Raw genomic sequence first — 8,691 nt, 5'->3', positions numbered from 1 at the left:
CTCCAATTGGAGCGCTCGCAGGCCAGTGTTTCCCAGTTGTCAGTGTTTATACTACTTTTTTTAAAAAAATTGCCTTGAGAGAGTCTTTAAACCTCTTTTGTTGACCACCAGCTTTCCATTTTTAAGTTCGGAATTGAGTAGTTGCTTTGGAAGACGATCATCAGGCATCCACACAACATGACCAGTCCAACAAAGTTGATGATGAAGAATCATTGCTTCAACACTGGTGGTCTTTGCTTCATCCAGTACACTGGTATTAGTTTGCCTGTCTTCCCAAGGGATGTGTAAGATCACAACTTAGGGATATATTCCCCACATCTATCAACAATTGCTCTAGCGGCACAGGTTTATTTTATTTTTTTCAAAATTCCATGAAGTGGTAATAGATACAGCAGTATCATGTATTTTCTCATGAAACTGTATTGAGCTGAGTGATAAGCAGCCCAGAGCCAGTCGTTACTGCCATAACCCCCCCCCCCCCAGGTTTGCATAATTGTCTTTAGCTAAGGATTTAACTCTATTGAGATTCTTTGGGACTTCCCTTGAAATTTATTAATTTTAGCTTGCCAATTTTTAAGCATTCTAGGGTGGAAGAAGGTGAGGAAGACTTGGAAAAGAAACATAAAACTAGGAATTAGCATCATTTGATTAACATCAGTTCCGGAATTACAAGTAATGTCTAGACAACAGGCTGTTGTCTTCAGGCTGTAACTTCCTTATGAATCCTTTCCTAACTTATCTAGGGAGATCTTCACTTAATTGTGCTAATATGCAACTGCAGCAAAATATTGCACAGCACGCACAAGATGTCCAACCCATGGTGTGACATGCTCCTTTTTGTCATATAAATACAAGAACCTTTTGAGCATCTCTCCATCCCACCATCTCTTGAAACACCATCCAATCTTTCAGTCATGAAGATCTTTGCCTTCCTTGCAGCTGTTCTCTTCTTTGTGCTGATGGCTGCTCCAGGTAAGGTTACTTATTTATTTCATTAAAATTTATATGCCACTTGATTGTAGTAAAGCTCAAAGCAGTTCTATAGTGGATCCCTACACGGGGACTTCGGGAAAATATGCAACTGCTTGCTATCATGTTCTGTAGCATGGTGGACAACCAATGGGTCCTTGGATGTTTTGAGGCTCCACTTCCCTTGAAGCCCAGTCACCATGACCACTGACCATGTGTGATTGGAGATGTAGTCCTTGCTCTATAGGAGCCAGGCTGCTAAGCAAGATTTGATGTCTTACTGCATTTTAATTTGTTGAAAGCTGCCCAGTGTGGCTGGGGCAACCCAGTCAGAGGGGTGGCAAACAAACAAATATTATTATTATTCCTCTTCCTTTTGCTTACCTAATTTTCAGTGGTGGATTAGATGGGGGGGCAATAAACTTTGTTTGAATGCTGCAAATATGGAACCTTATTTGGGTGGGTGATCCCATGTCCAGGAGAAAGAAAGGTTAACTGTTCAGGGTGGTGCAGTCCCTGTGGAGTAGAAATGTGTAGTTTGGGATGTTCCTGGATGCATCTTTGTCAATAGAGCCCCAAATAACCCCTGTGCCCAGGAGTGTATTTTACCTATTTCATCTGGTTTGTTAGCTATGGTCATTCCTGGACACGGAAAGCCAAACCATTATATTCCATGCATTGGTAACCTCAAAGCTGGGTTAATGGAATGTACTCTATGTGAGGCTGCCCAAGAAGTCCCGGAAATCATTCTCTTGTTATTTGGGTGGTTTCCAATAGGGGAAGGTGCCTCTATCCAGTGCTCCAGCCACAGCCCCTTCTATTACTGTATTTTTCGCTCTATAAGATGCACCAGACCATAGGACGCACCTAGTTTTTGGAGGAGGGAAACAAGAAAAAATAATATTCTGAATCTCAGAAGCCAGAACAGCAAGAGGGACCACTGCGCAGCGATCCCTCTTGCTGTTCTGGCTTCTGGGATAGCTGTGCAGCCTGTATTCGCTCCATAAGACGCACACACATTTCCCCTTACTTTTTGGGAGGCAAAAAGTGAGTCTTATAGAGCAAAAAATACGGTAATTTGGCTACAGTCCTATTGCCACTCACCAGCTGAGTCTGCTATTAGCAGGAATGACAATGAGAACACAACTTGTTCTTTCTTTTTCCTACAGCACTTGCGCAGAAGTCAGAGGCAGAATGTCACAGGTTGGGTGGCAGCTGCCATAATGGCTTTTGCCCACCAGGCAAAAATCACAAGGGACATTGTGGTAACTCAAAAAGATGGTGCTGCAGAAGATAGGTAAGAATTCTAGATGCATCAAAAATTAGATAAAATTAAGGGGGAGGATTTGCTGAAATAAATTTGGGAATTGGAATGCAGAAAGGGGAGGTATGGGGAAGTCGGTGAAGTAAGTTTTAAGAAAAGAGGGATTTGAAATTATACGTGTTTGTTTTGGTGTGTGTATGTTTGTATTGTGTATTGTGTGTGTTTTTATGATTTGTGAAAATTCAATAAATATTTATTTTTAAAAAAAAAGAATTCTAGATGCATCTCCTGCCCTGCTGTCAGGATTGTTTTGTCCATTGGTTCTTTTTATCTAAGCCAGTTTGGAGAGAACCGGGTGCAAATCAAAACCCAGGATGGCTTTTAAGACCTATTAATGTACAGTGGTGCCTCGCAAGACAAAATTAATTCGTTCCACAAGTTTTTTCTTCTTGCAAGTTTTTCGTCTTGCGATGCACGGTTTCCCATAGGAATGCATTGAAAATCAATTAATGCGTTCCTATGGAAACCGCCTTCAGACCAGGTCCGGGGACAGTCTGTCCCCCGACCTCTTCTGAAGGCTGGGGGGGACAAGGGCTTTTCTTCCCACCCCCAGCATTTTAAAAAACCCCGGGACAGCGGAGGACTTCTCCACTGTCCGGGGCAATCTTAAAATGCTGGCGGGCGGCATTTTAAAATCGCCCGGGACAGCGAAGGACTTCTCCGCTGTCCGGGGCGATGTAAAAGCCCCTGGGAAGGCAGGCAGGGGGGACAAAGACTTTTGCCCCCCACCCGCCTTCAGAAGAGGTCCTGGACCTCTTCTGAAGGCGGGCGGGGGGCGAAAGTCTTTGCCCCCCCCCGCCTGCCTTCAAAAGCCGTCCGGGACAGCGGAGAAACGTGCTGCCTTTCTCCGCTCTCCCGGGAAGGCAGGCAGGGGGGAGCAAAGACTTTAGCCCCCCGTTCACCTTCAGAAGAGGTCCAGGACCTCTTCTGAAGGCGGGCGGGGGGTGAAAGTCTTTGCTCCCCCCCGCCTGCTTTCAAAAGCCATCCGCGATAGCGGGAAGCGCTTCCCTGCTATCCCGGACTGCTTTTAAAATGCTGGCGGTGGGGAGCAAAGCCTTTTGGCCCCCGCCGGCCTTCCTGGACCTCTTCTGAAGGCCGGAGGGGGGGAAGGCTTTGCTCCCCACCACCAGCATTTAAAAGATGTCCCCAGAGATTTCCCTATGGGCTTTCGTCTTGCGAAGCAAGCCCATAGGGAAATTCGTCTTGCGAAGCGCCTCCAAAACAGAAAACCCTTTCGTCTTGCGGGTTTTCCGTCTTGCGAGGCATTCGTCTTGCGAGGTACCACTGTATCTGGCAGGAGAATAAGAATAGCATATTTGTATACAGAACACAATAAGTAGGAATACTGCTGGCCAGAGTGAAAAAACAGCTTGGCATGTTCTTGTGTCTGTTACACGTGCCTGATCTGTAGAAGTTGCTGGGGCCAAGAAATGACTCATCCAGAACTTCTACATGCTTCTTCATAGGCTGTTAGGTTCCCACCTCAATTCCATCCATCCTGGAAGAGCCTATGAACTTGGCCCACCGTGTGCTGGTGATGCTTTCTAAAATGCTGAGCTGTACCATAGAGCAGTGTTTCCCAACCACTGTTCCGCGGCACACTAGTGTGCCGCGAGATGTTGCCTGGTGTGCCGCGAGATGTTGCCTGGAGGGAGGCGGGCGAGTCGGGCGGCGAGAGGCGGGGCGGCGGCGGCGAGGAGAGGCCGCCCAGCGCGGGGCTCTTGCTGTCTGCCTGCCTGGCTGCCTGCGAGCTCGGCGGGCAGCACCTCCGTCCGCAGCGCCCGCCTCGCGGCTCTCATTCCCTGCCCCTGCCAAAGCTCACCCAGCCAAGCCGCGCTCTCCTTCCTGCCTCGCTTTGCTGCCTCCTCCCTCCCCCACCCCCAAAGCTTGGAGGTTCCCCGGCAAGGGGGAGGGAAAAAAATTGAAACTTAGACTTTCGTGCGTCCCTCCCGGCGTGACGCTGCGCGCTGACGTCACGGGGCTGTAATGGCGGTGTGCCTCCAGATTTTTTTCATCAAACAAGTGTGCCTTTGCCCAAAAAAGGTTGGGAAACACTGCCATAGAGGATGAGTCTGTCACCTGGGCAACTCTCTTCCTCTCCTGTTTATGATATGCAGGAAAGCAAAATGGTCCAAATCATTGTGAAATATTTAATATAGAAATGGAGGTGCTTTCAAGACTTTTCCAAGGGATTGTTTCCCCTCCAAACCCAAATTCTGCCGCAGTATTTCTTCCAGGCCCTGCTATGGCTTAGCATTTGCAGCTGTTGATGCTTTCCTTAGGAAATACATGCTAACATCCAGCTTTTTTAAAAGAAATCCGGACTACCTGAAGGCTGGTCTTCTAGTTATGATCTGTAACAGAAGAGGAAGACAAAATGGTCTAGATCATTGTGACATAGTTAATATAGGAACTGAGGTGCTTTGGGGACTTTTCCAGGAGACAGTTCACATCTCCAAACCCCAGTTTTGTTCTAGTTTTTCTATCAAGTTCTGCTGTGGCTCAGAATTTGCAGTTGCGGATACTTTCCTTAGGAAACACATGCTAACATCGAGGGTTTTTCTGCAAAAACAACAACACAAAACCTAGGTTACGTGAAGGATAGTGGAAGTAAAACAATCAGAATGAATTGCTTTGGTCTTACTAAGCTTGACAAGAGCAGAGCCACAGGGAAGCTTTAAAATATCAATTGGCCTTCTAATATTGACATCGTGTATTATGTTAGGAGGAGAGTTGCATTCAAATCACTGGTGTATTTCAAGTTACTCTGTATTTTTCTCTAATAAATTTTATTAAGATTCACAGAGAAAAATACAAAACCTAATATCCTTTTCCCTTTTTTTAACCACACCAAGACTATCTAAATACAGTAAAAACACACAAAAAGGGAGGAGGAGAGACAAAGAAAGAAACAGAGGAGAAAAGAGGTTAAAAGAGAAAGGTAGAAAAAAATAAGATTCAGAAAAGAATGAACTTCTGATTTTTCATCTGTCCACTATTAAAATGTATGTATTCACTACATCCAATCCAATATACCACCCATCAAAGTTAGTCAGTATTTTTAAGGGGCAAACAACAAATTATCATGCTCAGAACCTATTCAAGTCAGGAAAGGCCGATCTGTGTTTTTCCAGATGTTGCCAGCCTACAGATCTCCCTCACCCTTGATCCCTTGCCATACTGGCTGTTGGGGCCAATGGGAGGTGGGCTCCCACAACATCTGGCGAGCCACAGCATGATTTAAAGGATAAGCCCCATATCCTCTTTTTCTTTATATTAAAATCTGTGTTTGTGTTTTGCATCTGAATGTGTTCAGCTTTTTATTCATGATTACCTATGTAATACAGCATTAAAAACTGCAGAATCTGACAATCTTCTCTCTTTCGCACAGATAACGTCAGGATGTTGGCTGCGTTACATCCATAGCCTGAACATTTTCATGGCCTCTGCAACCCGCTTTGCTACGCATTTGCGCTTTTAATGGAGCTGATTCTATGGTGATTGTTTTCCTTCTTCTGCTAATTAAAAATCACGCATTTGAGCACCTATGTTCTTTGTGTCTCTGTGCGTTCCCACAGCTGAATAAGCAACTTTATTTCAAAGCGCCTTGGAGAAACTCTTCCGCACAGATGTCCTGTTCAAATTTCAGGCAGAAAAAACATCTGCTGTTCTGCTCACCCAATTTAAAAAGGCACAGGGTTTGGCCTTCTTTTTACCTGCCTTGCAGTGCAGTCCCAGAAGTCTGTACATTGTACCATTTCTTCTGATTTATTAAAAAAAACCCCACATAAACATAAATATCTTTAAACTAAATTAAAATAAAGTAAAAAGGCATTTGAAGTGACTGTTCTGACATTATATTTTCAACCCCTTTCCCCCATCATCAACTTTACCATTTTTCAAAGTTATTGAACACTGGGTTGAGTTCTCCAGAACCACGCCAAGGTCTCTATCTGGATTACAAGCAGGGAGCATATTCTCATCAGTATATATGTGAAATTGAGTGGAGGGGAAGTCACTCCTATTATTATTATTATTATTATTATTATTATTATTATTATTATTATTATTATTATTTTATTTATACCCCACCCATCCAGCTAGGTTTCCCCAGTCACTCTGGGCAGCTCCCAACAGAATATTAAAAACACAATAAAACACAAAACATTAAAAACATTCCTAAACAAAGCTGCCTTCAGATGTCTTCTAAAAGTCAGATACTTGTTTATTTCCTTGACATCTGATGGAAGGGTGTTCCACAGGGCAGGAACTACCGAGAAGGCCCTCTGCCTGGTTCCCTGTACTTTCACTTCTTGCAGGGAGGGAACTGCCAGAAGACCCTCAAGTTGGACCTCAGTGTCCGGGCAGAATGAGGGGGATGGAGACACTCCTTCAGGCATACTGGGCTGAGGCCATTTAGGTCAGCACCAACACTTTGAATTGTGCTTGGAAACATACTGGGAGCCAGTGTAGGTCTTTCAGCAACAGTGGGGCACCCAACAGGATGGTTGTGATGTGCCTCTGAATACCAGTAGCTGGGAATCGTGGGGAAGCAGAGTTCTGTTGAGCTCATGTCCAGCTTGCAGACTTCCCATGGGCACCTAGCTGACCACTGTGAGGACAGAATGCTAGACTAGGAGGGCCAATGGCCTGATCCTGCAGGCTTCCCTTATGAAACCGGATGAGGAAAGGCTGACTTGAGGAAGTTCTGTGCAAGACACAAGAAAGTTTTCTGGAGACGTTGGAGCACAGAGGCAGATGGAGCCACCTGGGCTGGGTGAAGGTGCAGCAGAGACTACAGGAGCACAGGGCGCCAAGGGACCGTCACATGATGAGAGGAAGCAAGGGCCAAGAAGAGCGAAGTACTGCTAAGAGCAGCCAGATCCAAGACAGGTGTGGGGGAATGAAGGTGTTGGGACTTTGTTAGACTTGACACAGCCCCCCCAAAATAAAATCTGAGCAAAATTGGTGAAGCAGCAAAGAGTAGATTGATTACAAAAACATTCTTGCAAATAGGCACACCCAAAGTTAGTAAAACAAAGCTTATATTCTCTATTTCCGAAGCACAGGTTCCCTCCCTTATCTCCACCTTGGGTGGGGACTACAAGGGACTACAAGGTTTACAGCCTATCACAACTGCCATATTACCCTATCAGCATTTGTCAGGGGTTCAGGAGCAGAGGCGAGGGCAAGGGAGGAAACAGAGAGCGAGGGGGAGGAGTCCGAAGGAAAGATGAGCGATGACGACGACCCGAGATCTCCGAGTCTTTCCAGTGAATCGGAAGATTCACAGAAAGGAGCGCCAGTGGCCAGAGCAAGGGGGGAGATCAAGGGGAAACCCCAGGAAAAAGGGACAATAGGGGGTTCAGAGAGCAGCAGTTGGAAATCGGGGCCAACGTCCCCAACAGAGCGCAGTGGGGAGGAAGGGCGCCAGGTATCGGGATCCGGCGGCTCGCCGCAGGGGGGAGGGCATGAGTCAGGAGTGGCCACACCCCCATCGGGGAGCGAAGGAACGGTCAAGCGGAAAGTGGGAGGTTGGGTGCGTGCGCCAAGTTCAAATGCACAGGAAGGCGGCAGAATAAGCAGCCCGGAAAGGGAGCCAGGTCCTAAAGCCCGCCGCAAGGAGACAGAAGGGTCCGGGGGGTCAGCGTCAGAAGAGTCCAGGAAGGAAGAGACCACGGGGGGCAGAGGGACCCAGAGAAGGAGGGGAAGGCGGAAAAGGTGGAGTAAGGCGAGGTTATTAAGTTGGTGTACAGGAGGCGGGGACTCAGACGGAGCTTCGCCGGTCTAGCTGATAAGACGTAGGGCTGCCTGCGGCAGTTTGAAATTGGAAACTGTAACTCAATAAAGACTTTTATAAAGTGAACGCTAGCCAGCGTGATCCTCTGTGAGCTGGGATCTGGAAGCAGCCCTGACAGCATTATTCATTATTTCCCATATTTGGTCTATTTCCTTTGCAACTATTTGTTAAGCCAAGCAAAAATACCTGGAGGTAAGAATGAATCGGTCTCTGTATTTGCTGAGCCGTGTGTATTTATCACACCAACATCCTGACCTTTAGTAGATGTCAGCAAGTTCTATACTCGCCGACGCCTGCTAATCTGAACTGTCTGAGATTGCCTAGTGTCCTTGTACAAAGCAATATTTATGTCTGAGGCTGCCTAGTCACTGTAGCCTTGTATCTTTATTACAGGGATGTGGGTAGTGCTGTGGGCTTGCCGATCAGAAGCCTGGCGGTTCGAATCCCCGTGACGGGGTGAGCTCCTATTGCTCTGTCCCAGCTTCTGCCAACCTAGCAGTTTGAAAGCACACCAATGCAAGTAGATAAATAGGTACTGATGTGGCGGCAAGTTAAACAGCGTTTCTGTGCACTCTGGTTTCCATCATGGTGTCCCATT

At 46.4% G+C, this 8,691-nt stretch overlaps 2 long non-coding RNA genes across 3 annotated transcripts in view; one reads left to right on the top strand and one right to left on the bottom strand.

Annotated features, from left to right (window-relative positions):
- Positions 1–811: 811 nt before the first annotated feature.
- LOC308584162 lies at positions 812–5,834 on the top strand. The gene is made up of 3 exons (XR_014006560.1): positions 812–972; positions 2,139–2,266; positions 5,685–5,834. It is a non-coding gene; the product is annotated as an uncharacterized lncRNA (long non-coding RNA).
- Positions 5,835–5,904: 70 nt separating this feature from the next.
- LOC308584254 overlaps positions 5,905–8,691 on the bottom strand; it is a 34,530-nt gene continuing 31,743 nt past the window's right edge. For both annotated transcript variants that reach the window (XR_014006707.1, XR_014006708.1), the window contains exon 2: positions 5,905–6,694. This is a non-coding gene — a long non-coding RNA (uncharacterized lncRNA). The remainder of the gene's footprint in view (positions 6,695–8,691) is intronic.

The sequence above is a fragment of the Podarcis bocagei genome (assembly GCF_964188305.1).
Source record: "Podarcis bocagei genome assembly, chromosome: 3".
Classification (NCBI taxonomy): domain Eukaryota; kingdom Metazoa; phylum Chordata; class Lepidosauria; order Squamata; family Lacertidae; genus Podarcis; species Podarcis bocagei.
Note: the sequence above shows the minus strand (reverse complement) of the source record. Positions and strands in the feature narration are given on the sequence as shown.